The sequence below is a fragment of the Pseudophryne corroboree genome, chromosome 4, assembly GCF_028390025.1.
Source record: "Pseudophryne corroboree isolate aPseCor3 chromosome 4, aPseCor3.hap2, whole genome shotgun sequence".
NCBI classification, from domain to species: Eukaryota; Metazoa; Chordata; class Amphibia; order Anura; family Myobatrachidae; genus Pseudophryne; species Pseudophryne corroboree.
Window position 1 is genome coordinate 79,528,156 of NC_086447.1, and position 14,523 is coordinate 79,542,678.

At 35.7% G+C, this 14,523-nt stretch overlaps 2 long non-coding RNA genes across 2 annotated transcripts; both read right to left on the minus strand.

Moving 5' to 3' along the window:
• Window positions 1–1,346: 1,346 nt before the first annotated feature.
• On the minus strand, window positions 1,347–2,308 carry LOC134911119 (uncharacterized). The gene is made up of 3 exons (XR_010176330.1): window positions 2,216–2,308; window positions 1,768–1,841; window positions 1,347–1,395 (listed from the first exon to the last, which is right to left on the minus strand). It is a non-coding gene; the product is annotated as an uncharacterized LOC134911119 (long non-coding RNA).
• Window positions 2,309–8,422: 6,114 nt separating this feature from the next.
• On the minus strand, window positions 8,423–9,384 carry LOC134911120 (uncharacterized). Its single transcript, XR_010176331.1, has 3 exons — window positions 9,292–9,384; window positions 8,844–8,917; window positions 8,423–8,471 (listed from the first exon to the last, which is right to left on the minus strand). It is a non-coding gene; the product is annotated as an uncharacterized LOC134911120 (long non-coding RNA).
• Between the last annotated feature and the right edge of the window lie 5,139 nt (window positions 9,385–14,523).

The following is a 14,523-nucleotide window of genomic DNA, read 5'->3' on the forward strand; positions in this document are numbered from 1 at the left end:
AGTTATAGTGCAGCAGAATATGTTGGTGGTTGTAGTCAATTGTAATTACCTGTAGGTGACAAGAAGAGAAGAAACGTCAATTCCCAATCGATATCAGCTGAAGATAAATTAACGCTGATTGAACGCTGCTGTTATGTGTCAATTTTATCACGCTTTGATAAAAATGCACGCTTAGATCAATAAATGCACAGCCAAACGGCTTTGCACAGCCTACACCACTGGACTTAAGTAGAAGACTATTACAAGTGAAACCAATAATTGAAATCTGTAACCACACCCCACCCCCTCAAATACCAGGCAATAAATTACCTTAAAAATAAAAACCAGGCATTCCACAAAGATTACACTGGGTCTATATCATTCAAAACTTAAAAAAAGTACTTCAAAATCACATACTATGCAATAATGTTTCAATTTGCATTACCCAGCAGAATTAGCTTTGCATATATAGATATAGTGCAGCAGAATATGTTGGTGGTTGTAGTCAATTGCAATTACCTGTAGGTGACAAGAAGAGAAGAAACGTCAATTCCCAATCGATATCAGCTGAAAATAAATTAACGCTGATTGAACGCTGCTATGTGTCAATTTTATCACGCTTTGATAAAAATGCACGCTTAGATCAATAAATGCACAGCCAAACGGCTTTGCACAGCCTACACCACTGGACTTAATTAGAAAACTATTACAAGTGAAACCAATAATTGAAATCTGTAACAACACCCCACCCCCTCAAATGCCAGGCAATTAATTACCTTAAAAACAACAACAACCAGGCATTCCACAAAGATTACACTGGGTCTATATCATTCAAAACTTAAAAAAAGTACTTCAAAATCACATACTATGCAATAATGTTTCAATTTGCATTACCCAGCAGAATTAGCTTTGCATATATAGATATAGTGCAGCAGAATATGTTGGTGGTTGTAGTCAATTGTAATTACCTGTAGGTGACAAGAAGAGAAGAAACGTCAATTCCCAATCGATATCAGCTGAAGATAAATTAACGCTGATTGAACGCTGCTGTTATGTGTCAATTTTATCACGCTTTGATAAAAATGCACGCTTAGATCAATAAATGCACAGCCAAACGGCTTTGCACAGCCTACACCACTGGACTTAAGTAGAAGACTATTACAAGTAAAACCAATAACTGAAATCTGTAACCACACCCCACCCCCTCAAATACCAGGCAATAAATTACCTTAAAAACAACAACCAGGCATTCCACAAAGATTACACTGGGTCTATATCATTCAAAACTTAAAAAAGTACTTAAAAATCACATACTATGCAATAATATTTCAATTTGCATTACCCAGCAGAATTAGCTTTGCATATATAGTTATAGTGCAGCAGAATATGTTGATGGTTGTAGTCAATTGTAATTACCTGTAGGTGACAAGAAGAGAAGAAACGTCAATTCCCAATCGATATCAGCTGAAAATAAATTAACGCTGATTGAACGCTGCTATTTGTCAATTTTATCACGCTTTGATAAAAATGCACGCTTAGATCAATAAATGCACAGCCAAACGGCTTTGCACAGCCTACACCACTGGACTTAATTAGAAAACTATTACAAGTGAAACCAATAATTGAAATCTGTAACCACACCCCACCCCCTCAAATGCCAGGCAATTAATTACCTTAAAAACAACAACCAGGCATTCCACAAAGATTACACTGGGTCTATATCATTCAAAACTTAAAAAAAGTACTTCAAAATCACATACTATGCAATAATGTTTCAATTTGCATTACCCAGCAGAATTAGCTTTGCATATATAGATATAGTGCAGCAGAATATGTTGATGGTTGTAGTCAATTGTAATTACCTGTAGGTGACAAGAAGAGAAGAAACGTCAATTCCCAATCGATATCAGCTGAAGATAAATTAACGCTGATTGAACGCTGCTGTTATGTGTCAATTTTATCACGCTTTGATAAAAATGCACGCTTAGATCAATAAATGCACAGCCAAACGGCTTAGCACAGCCTACACCACTGGACTTAAGTAGAAGACTATTACAAGTGAAACCAATAATTGAAATCTGTAACCACACCCCACCCACTCAAATACCAGGCAATAAATTACCTTAAAAACAACAACCAGGCATTCCACAAAGATTACACTGGGTCTATATCATTCAAAACTTAAAAAAGTATTTAAAAATCACATACTATGCAATAATGTTTCAATTTGCATTACCCAGCAGAATTAGTTTTGCGTATATAGATATAGTGCAGCAGAATATGTTGTTGGTTGTAGTCAATTGTAATTACCTGTAGGTGACAAGAAGAGAAGAAACGTCAATTCCCAATCGATATCAGCTGAAGATAAATTAACGCTGATTGAACGCTGCTGTTATGTGTCAATTTTATCACGCTTTGATAAAAATGCACACTTAGATCAATAAATGCACAGCCAAACGGCTTTGCACAGCCTACACCACTGGACTTAAGTAGAAGACTATTACAAGTGAAACCAATAATTGAAATCTGTAACCACACCCACCCCCTCAAATGCCAGGCAATAAATTACCTTAAAAACAACAACCAGGCATTCCACAAAGATTACAGTCGGTCTATATCATTCAAAACTTAAAAAGTACTTCAAAATCACATACTATGCAATAATGTTTCAATTTGCATTACCCAGCAGAATTAGCTTTGCATATATAGATATAGTGCAGCAGAATATGTTGGTGGTTGTAGTCAATTGTAATTACCCAGCAGAATTAGCTTTGCATATATAGATATAGTGCAGCAGAATATGTTGGTGGATGTAGTCAATTGTAATTACCCAGCAGAATTAGCTTTGCATATATAGATATAGTGCAGCAGAATATGTTGGTGGTTGTAGTCAATTGTTATTACCCAGCAGAATTAGCTTTGCATATATAGATATAGTGCAGCAGAATATGTTGGTGGTTGCAGTCAATTGTAATTACCCAGCAGAATTAGCTTTGCATATATATATATATATAGTGCAGCAGAATATGTTGGTGGTTGTAGTCAATTGTAATTACCCAGCAGAATTAGCTTTGCATATATAGATATAGTGCAGCAGAATATGTTGGTGGTTGTAGTCAATTGTAATTACCCAGCAGAATTAGCTTTGCATATATAGAAATAGTGCAGCAAAATATGTTGGTGGTTGTAGTCAATTGTAATTACCCAGCAGAATTAGCTTTGCATATATAGATATAGTGCAGCAGAATATGTTGGTGGTTGCAGTCAATTGTAATTACCCAGCAGAATTAGCTTTGCATATATAGAAATAGTGCAGCAGAATATGTTGGTGGTTGTAGTCAATTCTAATTACCCAGCAGAATTAGCTTTGCATATATAGATATAGTGCAGCAGAATATGTTGGTGGTTGTAGTCAATTGTAATTACCTGTAGGTGACAAGAAGAGAAGAAACGTCAATTCCCAATCGATATCAGCTGAAGATAAATTAACGCTGATTGAACGCTGCTATGTGTCAATTTTATAACGCTTTGATAAAAATGCACGCTTAGATCAATAAATGCACAGCCAAACTGCTTTGCACAGCCTACACCACTGGACTTAAGTAGAAGACTATTATAAGTGAAACCAGTAATTAAAATCTGTAACCACACCCCACCCCCTCAAATGCAAGGCAATAAATTACCTTAAAAACAACAACAAGGCATTCCACAAAGATTACACTGGGTCTATATCATTCAAAACTTAAAAAAGTACTTCAAAATCACATACTATGCAATAATGTTTCAATTTGCATTACCCAGCAGAATTAGCTTTGCATATATAGATATAGTGCAGCAGAATATGTTGGTGGTTGTAGTCAATTGCAATTACCTGTAGGTGACAAGAAGAGAAGAAACGTCAATTCCCAATCAATATCAGCTGAAAATAAATTAACGCTGATTGAACGCTGCTGTTATGTGTCAATTTTATCACGCTTTGATAAAAATGCACGCTTAGATCAATAAATGCACAGCCAAACGGCTTTGCACAGCCTACACCACTGGACTTAATTAGAAAACTATTACAAGTGAAACCAATAATTGAAATCTGTAACCACACCCCACCCCCTCAAATGCCAGGCAATAAATTACGTTAAAAACAACAACCAGGCATTCCACAAAGATTACACTGGGTCTATATCATTCAAAACTTAAAAAGTACTTCAAAATCACATACTATGCAATAATATATCAATTTGCATTACCCAGCAGAATTAGCTTTGCATATATAGATATAGTGCAGCAGAATATGTTGGTGGTTGCAGTCAATTGTAATTACCCAGCAGAATTAGCTTTGCATATATAGATATAGTGCAGCAGAATATGTTGGTGGTTGTAGTCAATTGTAATTACCCAGCAGAATTAGCTTTGCATATATAGATATAGTGCAGCAGAATATGTTGGTGGTTGTAGTCAATTGTAATTACCCAGCAGAATTAGCTTTGCATATATAGATATAGTGCAGCAGAATATGTTGGTGGTTGTAGTCAATTGTAATTACCTGTAGGTGACAAGAAGAGAAGAAACGTCAATTCCTGATCGATATCATCTGAAGATAAATTAACGCTTATTGAACGCTGCTGTTATGTGTCAATTTTATCACGCTTTGATAAAAATGCACGCGTAGATCAATAAATGCACAGCCAAACGGCTTTGCACAGCCTACACCACTGGACTTAAGTAGAAGACTATTACAAGTGAAACCAATAATTGAAATCTGTAACCACACCCCACCCCCTCAAATGCCAGGCAATAAATTACCTTAAAAACAACAACCAGGCATTCCACAAAGATTACAGTGGGTCTATATCATTCAAAACTTAAAAAAGTACTTCAAAATCACATACTATGCAATAATGTTTCAATTTGCATTACCCAGCAGAATTAGCTTTGCATATATAGATATAGTGCAGCAGAATATGTTGGTGGTTGTAGTCAATTGCAATTACCTGTAGGTGACAAGAAGAGAAGAAACGTCAATTCCCAATCGATATCAGCTGAAAATAAATTAACGCTGATTGAACGCTGCTGTTATGTGTCAATTTTATCACGCTTTGATAAAAATGCACGCTTAGATCAATAAATGCACAGCCAAACGGCTTTGCACAGCCTACACCACTGGACTTAATTAGAAAACTATTACAAGTGAAACCAATAATTGAAATCTGTAACCACACCCCACCCCCTCAAATGCCAGGCAATAAATTACCTTAAAACCAACAACCAGGCATTCCACAAAGATTACACTGGGTCTATATCATTCAAAACTTAAAAAGTACTTTAAAATCACATACTATGCAATAATGTTTCAATTTGCATTACCCAGCAGAATTAGCTTTGCATATATAGATATAGTGCAGCAGAATATGTTGGTGGTTGTAGTCAATTGTAATTACCCAGCAGAATTAGCTTTGCATATATAGATATAGTGCAGCAGAATATGTTGGTGGTTGCAGTCAATTGTAATTACCCAGCAGAATTAGCTTTGCATATATATATATAGTGCAGCAGAATATGTTGGTGGTTGTAGTCAATTGTAATTACCCAGCAGAATTAGCTTTGTATATATAGATATAGTGCAGCAGAATATGTTGGTGGTTGTAGTCAATTGTAATTACCCAGCAGAATTAGCTTTGCATATATAGAAATAGTGCAGCAGAATATGTTGGTGGTTGTAGTCAATTCTAATTACCCAGCAGAATTAGCTTTGCATATATAGATATAGTGCAGCAGAATATGTTGGTGGTTGTAGTCAATTGTAATTACCTGTAGGTGACAAGAAGAGAAGAAACGTCAATTCCCAATCGATATCAGCTGAAGATAAATTAACGCTGATTGAACGCTGCTATGTGTCAATTTTATAACGCTTTGATAAAAATGCACGCTTAGATCAATAAATGCACAGCCAAACGGCTTTGCACAGCCTACACCACTGGACTTAAGTAGAAGACTATTATAAGTGAAACCAGTAATTGAAATCTGTAACCACACCCCACCCCCTCAAATGCAAGGCAATAAATTACCTTAAAAACAACAACCAGGCATTCCACAAAGATTACACTGGGTCTATATCATTCAAAACTTAAAAAAGTACTTCAAAATCACATACTATGCAATAATGTTTCAATTTGCATTACCCAGCAGAATTAGCTTTGCATATATAGATATAGTGCAGCAGAATATGTTGGTGGTTGTAGTCAATTGTAATTACCTGTAGGTGACAAGAAGAGAAGAAACGTCAATTCCCAATCGATATCAGCTGAAAATAAATTAACGCTGATTAAACGCTGCTGTTATGTGTCAATTTTATCACGCTTTGATAAAAATGCACGCTTAGATCAATAAATGCACAGCCAAACGGCTTTGCACAGCCTACACCACTGGACTTAATTAGAAAACTATTACAAGTGAAACCAATAATTGAAATCTGTAACCACACCCCACCCCCTCAAATGCCAGGCAATAAATTACCTTAAAAACAACAACCAGGCATTCCACAAAGATTACACTGAGTCTATATCATTCAAAACTTAAAAAAGTACTTCAAAATCACATACTATGCAATAATGTTTCAATTTGCATTACCCAGCAGAATTAGCTTTGCATATATAGATATAGTGCAGCAGAATATGTTGGTGGTTGTAGTCAATTGTAATTACCTGTAGGTGACAAGAAGAGAAGAAACGTCAATTCCCAATCGATATCAGCTGAAGATAAATTAACGCTGATTGAACGCTGCTGTTATGTGTCAATTTTATCACGCTTTGATAAAAATGCACGCTTAGATCAATAAATGCACAGCCAAACGGCTTTGCACAGCCTACACCACTGGACTTAAGTAGAAGACTATTACAAGTAAAACCAATAATTGAAATCTGTAACCACACCCCACCCCCTCAAATACCAGGCAATAAATTACCTTAAAAACAACAACCAGGCATTCCACAAAGATTACACTGGGTCTATATCATTCAAAACTTAAAAAAGTACTTAAAAATCACATACTATGCAATAATATTTCAATTTGCATTACCCAGCAGAATTAGCTTTGCATATATAGTTATAGTGCAGCAGAATATGTTGGTGGTTGTAGTCAATTGTAATTACCTGTAGGTGACAAGAAGAGAAGAAACGTCAATTCCCAATCGATATCAGCTGAAGATAAATTAACGCTGATTGAACGCTGCTGTTATGTGTCAATTTTATCACGCTTTGATAAAAATGCACGCTTAGATCAATAAATGCACAGCCAAACGGCTTTGCACAGCCTACACCACTGGACTTAAGTAGAAGACTATTACAAGTGAAACCAATAATTGAAATCTGTAACCACACCCCACCCCCTCAAATACCAGGCAATAAATTACCTTAAAAATAAAAACCAGGCATTCCACAAAGATTACACTGGGTCTATATCATTCAAAACTTAAAAAAAGTACTTCAAAATCACATACTATGCAATAATGTTTCAATTTGCATTACCCAGCAGAATTAGCTTTGCATATATAGATATAGTGCAGCAGAATATGTTGGTGGTTGTAGTCAATTGCAATTACCTGTAGGTGACAAGAAGAGAAGAAACGTCAATTCCCAATCGATATCAGCTGAAAATAAATTAACGCTGATTGAACGCTGCTATGTGTCAATTTTATCACGCTTTGATAAAAATGCACGCTTAGATCAATAAATGCACAGCCAAACGGCTTTGCACAGCCTACACCACTGGACTTAATTAGAAAACTATTACAAGTGAAACCAATAATTGAAATCTGTAACAACACCCCACCCCCTCAAATGCCAGGCAATTAATTACCTTAAAAACAACAACAACCAGGCATTCCACAAAGATTACACTGGGTCTATATCATTCAAAACTTAAAAAAAGTACTTCAAAATCACATACTATGCAATAATGTTTCAATTTGCATTACCCAGCAGAATTAGCTTTGCATATATAGATATAGTGCAGCAGAATATGTTGGTGGTTGTAGTCAATTGTAATTACCTGTAGGTGACAAGAAGAGAAGAAACGTCAATTCCCAATCGATATCAGCTGAAGATAAATTAACGCTGATTGAACGCTGCTGTTATGTGTCAATTTTATCACGCTTTGATAAAAATGCACGCTTAGATCAATAAATGCACAGCCAAACGGCTTTGCACAGCCTACACCACTGGACTTAAGTAGAAGACTATTACAAGTAAAACCAATAACTGAAATCTGTAACCACACCCCACCCCCTCAAATACCAGGCAATAAATTACCTTAAAAACAACAACCAGGCATTCCACAAAGATTACACTGGGTCTATATCATTCAAAACTTAAAAAAGTACTTAAAAATCACATACTATGCAATAATATTTCAATTTGCATTACCCAGCAGAATTAGCTTTGCATATATAGTTATAGTGCAGCAGAATATGTTGATGGTTGTAGTCAATTGTAATTACCTGTAGGTGACAAGAAGAGAAGAAACGTCAATTCCCAATCGATATCAGCTGAAAATAAATTAACGCTGATTGAACGCTGCTATTTGTCAATTTTATCACGCTTTGATAAAAATGCACGCTTAGATCAATAAATGCACAGCCAAACGGCTTTGCACAGCCTACACCACTGGACTTAATTAGAAAACTATTACAAGTGAAACCAATAATTGAAATCTGTAACCACACCCCACCCCCTCAAATGCCAGGCAATTAATTACCTTAAAAACAACAACCAGGCATTCCACAAAGATTACACTGGGTCTATATCATTCAAAACTTAAAAAAAGTACTTCAAAATCACATACTATGCAATAATGTTTCAATTTGCATTACCCAGCAGAATTAGCTTTGCATATATAGATATAGTGCAGCAGAATATGTTGATGGTTGTAGTCAATTGTAATTACCTGTAGGTGACAAGAAGAGAAGAAACGTCAATTCCCAATCGATATCAGCTGAAGATAAATTAACGCTGATTGAACGCTGCTGTTATGTGTCAATTTTATCACGCTTTGATAAAAATGCACGCTTAGATCAATAAATGCACAGCCAAACGGCTTAGCACAGCCTACACCACTGGACTTAAGTAGAAGACTATTACAAGTGAAACCAATAATTGAAATCTGTAACCACACCCCACCCACTCAAATACCAGGCAATAAATTACCTTAAAAACAACAACCAGGCATTCCACAAAGATTACACTGGGTCTATATCATTCAAAACTTAAAAAAGTATTTAAAAATCACATACTATGCAATAATGTTTCAATTTGCATTACCCAGCAGAATTAGTTTTGCGTATATAGATATAGTGCAGCAGAATATGTTGTTGGTTGTAGTCAATTGTAATTACCTGTAGGTGACAAGAAGAGAAGAAACGTCAATTCCCAATCGATATCAGCTGAAGATAAATTAACGCTGATTGAACGCTGCTGTTATGTGTCAATTTTATCACGCTTTGATAAAAATGCACACTTAGATCAATAAATGCACAGCCAAACGGCTTTGCACAGCCTACACCACTGGACTTAAGTAGAAGACTATTACAAGTGAAACCAATAATTGAAATCTGTAACCACACCCACCCCCTCAAATGCCAGGCAATAAATTACCTTAAAAACAACAACCAGGCATTCCACAAAGATTACAGTCGGTCTATATCATTCAAAACTTAAAAAGTACTTCAAAATCACATACTATGCAATAATGTTTCAATTTGCATTACCCAGCAGAATTAGCTTTGCATATATAGATATAGTGCAGCAGAATATGTTGGTGGTTGTAGTCAATTGTAATTACCCAGCAGAATTAGCTTTGCATATATAGATATAGTGCAGCAGAATATGTTGGTGGATGTAGTCAATTGTAATTACCCAGCAGAATTAGCTTTGCATATATAGATATAGTGCAGCAGAATATGTTGGTGGTTGTAGTCAATTGTTATTACCCAGCAGAATTAGCTTTGCATATATAGATATAGTGCAGCAGAATATGTTGGTGGTTGCAGTCAATTGTAATTACCCAGCAGAATTAGCTTTGCATATATATATATATATAGTGCAGCAGAATATGTTGGTGGTTGTAGTCAATTGTAATTACCCAGCAGAATTAGCTTTGCATATATAGATATAGTGCAGCAGAATATGTTGGTGGTTGTAGTCAATTGTAATTACCCAGCAGAATTAGCTTTGCATATATAGAAATAGTGCAGCAAAATATGTTGGTGGTTGTAGTCAATTGTAATTACCCAGCAGAATTAGCTTTGCATATATAGATATAGTGCAGCAGAATATGTTGGTGGTTGCAGTCAATTGTAATTACCCAGCAGAATTAGCTTTGCATATATAGAAATAGTGCAGCAGAATATGTTGGTGGTTGTAGTCAATTCTAATTACCCAGCAGAATTAGCTTTGCATATATAGATATAGTGCAGCAGAATATGTTGGTGGTTGTAGTCAATTGTAATTACCTGTAGGTGACAAGAAGAGAAGAAACGTCAATTCCCAATCGATATCAGCTGAAGATAAATTAACGCTGATTGAACGCTGCTATGTGTCAATTTTATAACGCTTTGATAAAAATGCACGCTTAGATCAATAAATGCACAGCCAAACTGCTTTGCACAGCCTACACCACTGGACTTAAGTAGAAGACTATTATAAGTGAAACCAGTAATTGAAATCTGTAACCACACCCCACCCCCTCAAATGCAAGGCAATAAATTACCTTAAAAACAACAACCAGGCATTCCACAAAGATTACACTGGGTCTATATCATTCAAAACTTAAAAAAGTACTTCAAAATCACATACTATGCAATAATGTTTCAATTTGCATTACCCAGCAGAATTAGCTTTGCATATATAGATATAGTGCAGCAGAATATGTTGGTGGTTGTAGTCAATTGCAATTACCTGTAGGTGACAAGAAGAGAAGAAACGTCAATTCCCAATCGATATCAGCTGAAAATAAATTAACGCTGATTGAACGCTGCTGTTATGTGTCAATTTTATCACGCTTTGATAAAAATGCACGCTTAGATCAATAAATGCACAGCCAAACGGCTTTGCACAGCCTACACCACTGGACTTAATTAGAAAACTATTACAAGTGAAACCAATAATTGAAATCTGTAACCACACCCCACCCCCTCAAATGCCAGGCAATAAATTACGTTAAAAACAACAACCAGGCATTCCACAAAGATTACACTGGGTCTATATCATTCAAAACTTAAAAAGTACTTCAAAATCACATACTATGCAATAATATATCAATTTGCATTACCCAGCAGAATTAGCTTTGCATATATAGATATAGTGCAGCAGAATATGTTGGTGGTTGCAGTCAATTGTAATTACCCAGCAGAATTAGCTTTGCATATATAGATATAGTGCAGCAGAATATGTTGGTGGTTGTAGTCAATTGTAATTACCCAGCAGAATTAGCTTTGCATATATAGATATAGTGCAGCAGAATATGTTGGTGGTTGTAGTCAATTGTAATTACCCAGCAGAATTAGCTTTGCATATATAGATATAGTGCAGCAGAATATGTTGGTGGTTGTAGTCAATTGTAATTACCTGTAGGTGACAAGAAGAGAAGAAACGTCAATTCCTGATCGATATCATCTGAAGATAAATTAACGCTTATTGAACGCTGCTGTTATGTGTCAATTTTATCACGCTTTGATAAAAATGCACGCGTAGATCAATAAATGCACAGCCAAACGGCTTTGCACAGCCTACACCACTGGACTTAAGTAGAAGACTATTACAAGTGAAACCAATAATTGAAATCTGTAACCACACCCCACCCCCTCAAATGCCAGGCAATAAATTACCTTAAAAACAACAACCAGGCATTCCACAAAGATTACAGTGGGTCTATATCATTCAAAACTTAAAAAAGTACTTCAAAATCACATACTATGCAATAATGTTTCAATTTGCATTACCCAGCAGAATTAGCTTTGCATATATAGATATAGTGCAGCAGAATATGTTGGTGGTTGTAGTCAATTGCAATTACCTGTAGGTGACAAGAAGAGAAGAAACGTCAATTCCCAATCGATATCAGCTGAAAATAAATTAACGCTGATTGAACGCTGCTGTTATGTGTCAATTTTATCACGCTTTGATAAAAATGCACGCTTAGATCAATAAATGCACAGCCAAACGGCTTTGCACAGCCTACACCACTGGACTTAATTAGAAAACTATTACAAGTGAAACCAATAATTGAAATCTGTAACCACACCCCACCCCCTCAAATGCCAGGCAATAAATTACCTTAAAACCAACAACCAGGCATTCCACAAAGATTACACTGGGTCTATATCATTCAAAACTTAAAAAGTACTTTAAAATCACATACTATGCAATAATGTTTCAATTTGCATTACCCAGCAGAATTAGCTTTGCATATATAGATATAGTGCAGCAGAATATGTTGGTGGTTGTAGTCAATTGTAATTACCCAGCAGAATTAGCTTTGCATATATAGATATAGTGCAGCAGAATATGTTGGTGGTTGCAGTCAATTGTAATTACCCAGCAGAATTAGCTTTGCATATATATATATAGTGCAGCAGAATATGTTGGTGGTTGTAGTCAATTGTAATTACCCAGCAGAATTAGCTTTGTATATATAGATATAGTGCAGCAGAATATGTTGGTGGTTGTAGTCAATTGTAATTACCCAGCAGAATTAGCTTTGCATATATAGAAATAGTGCAGCAGAATATGTTGGTGGTTGTAGTCAATTCTAATTACCCAGCAGAATTAGCTTTGCATATATAGATATAGTGCAGCAGAATATGTTGGTGGTTGTAGTCAATTGTAATTACCTGTAGGTGACAAGAAGAGAAGAAACGTCAATTCCCAATCGATATCAGCTGAAGATAAATTAACGCTGATTGAACGCTGCTATGTGTCAATTTTATAACGCTTTGATAAAAATGCACGCTTAGATCAATAAATGCACAGCCAAACGGCTTTGCACAGCCTACACCACTGGACTTAAGTAGAAGACTATTATAAGTGAAACCAGTAATTGAAATCTGTAACCACACCCCACCCCCTCAAATGCAAGGCAATAAATTACCTTAAAAACAACAACCAGGCATTCCACAAAGATTACACTGGGTCTATATCATTCAAAACTTAAAAAAGTACTTCAAAATCACATACTATGCAATAATGTTTCAATTTGCATTACCCAGCAGAATTAGCTTTGCATATATAGATATAGTGCAGCAGAATATGTTGGTGGTTGTAGTCAATTGTAATTACCCAGCAGAATTAGCTTTGCATATATAGATATAGTGCAGCAGAATATGTTGGTGGTTGTAGTCAATTGTTATTACCCAGCAGAATTAGCTTTGCATATATAGATATAGTGCAGCAGAATATTTTGGTGGTTGTAGTCAATTGTAATTACCCAGCAGAATTAGCTTTGCATATATAGATATAGTGCAGCAGAATATGTTGGTGGTTGTAGTCAATTGTAATTACCCAGCAATATTAGCTTTGCACATATAGAAATAGTGCAGCAGAATATGTTGGTGGTTGTAGTCAATTGTAATTACCCAGCAGAATTAGCTTTGCATATATAGATATAGTGCAGCAGAATATGTTGTTGGTTGCAGTCAATTGTAATTACCCAGCAGAATTAGCTTATCATATATATATATAGTGCAGCAGAATATGTTGGTGGTTGTAGTCAATTGTAATTACCTGTAGGTGACAAGAAGAGAAGAAACGTCAATTCCCAATCGATATCAGCTGAAGATAAATTAACGCTGATTGAACGCTGCTATGTGTCAATTTAATCACGCTTTGATAAAAATGCACGCTTAGTTCAATAAATGCACAGCCAAACGGCTTAGCACAGCCTACACCACTGGACTTAAGTAGAAGACTATTACAAGTGAAACCAATAATTGAAATCTGTAACCACACCCCACCCACTCAAATACCAGGCAATAAATTACCTTAAAAACAACAACCAGGCATTCCACAAAGATTACACTGGGTCTATATCATTCAAAACTTAAAAAAGTATTTAAAAATCACATACTATGCAATAATGTTTCAATTTGCATTACCCAGCAGAATTAGTTTTGCGTATATAGATATAGTGCAGCAGAATATGTTGTTGGTTGTAGTCAATTGTAATTACCTGTAGGTGACAAGAAGAGAAGAAACGTCAATTCCCAATCGATATCAGCTGAAGATAAATTAACGCTGATTGAACGCTGCTGTTATGTGTCAATTTTATCACGCTTTGATAAAAATGCACACTTAGATCAATAAATGCACAGCCAAACGGCTTTGCACAGCCTACACCACTGGACTTAAGTAGAAGACTATTACAAGTGAAACCAATAATTGAAATCTGTAACCACACCCACCCCCTCAAATGCCAGGCAATAAATTACCTTAAAAACAACAACCAGGCATTCCACAAAGATTACAGTCGGTCTATATCATTCAAAACTTAAAAAGTAC